Source organism: Athene cunicularia, assembly GCF_003259725.1.
Source record: "Athene cunicularia isolate RWA chromosome 4 unlocalized genomic scaffold, athCun1 chr4_part2, whole genome shotgun sequence".
Taxonomy (NCBI): Eukaryota; Metazoa; Chordata; class Aves; order Strigiformes; family Strigidae; genus Athene; species Athene cunicularia.
In genome coordinates, this window is record NW_020799099.1 from 14,765 (window position 1) to 15,574 (window position 810).

Genomic DNA, 810 nt, shown 5'->3' on the forward strand with positions numbered 1-810 from the left:
ATGATCACCTGGGAAAAAAACATGACATTCCTCTTTATACTGGCATCTGCCTTTCAAATTCAGTAAGTATGGTCTGAACATAAAGTATTTCTGAAAAAAAAAAAAAAAGGGTGGTAAACACCATCTGTCTTCCAAACTCCAGACTTCATCTAACAAATGAAATGTAAAAGAAAAATGTTAGCAACACTTCTTGTATCAAAATGCTGTATTAACAGGACTCTAACTGTGTCTGTGTATGTCACTCCCATGGATCATTCCCATCCCATGCAAGTCAGAAACAGCTGGCACACTCATGTCCTCATGTTGGTCCTAGGACCCATACCCCGAGACCTCACATCCCATGGGTGAGGCATGGAGAGGCCCTTCAGGCAGCCACTGTCCTCTCAAGGTGCATATTGCTGCTTTGGGAATTCAAAGTTCAACATTATCTGCTTTTCTCTGTCTATCCTTGCCTAAAGGACCTTGTATATCTCCTTGGAAAAGTATTATGAAAAATCCACGCTGTTTTAGTGCCTAGCAGGGAACATATTTGTATTCAGTTTACAGTCAGGAGTAGGTTATGGTAAAGATTATTTAATACTACCAGAAGCAGAATGCTATAGTATGTCTAATTAAAAACAAAGTGTACCAGCTTCAGCTGGTTCAAAGGCAGAAAGTATTTTAATATTCTGTATGTCACACTATGTAATGCAAAAATATACTGTTGCTGCTAACTTTGGTTTGATCAAATGTTCTTCTTATTAGAAACAAATGTTCAGGAGGTCTGGAAAGTTTGGTGTGGTTTTTTTTTTGTTTTTTTTTTTTTTTTTT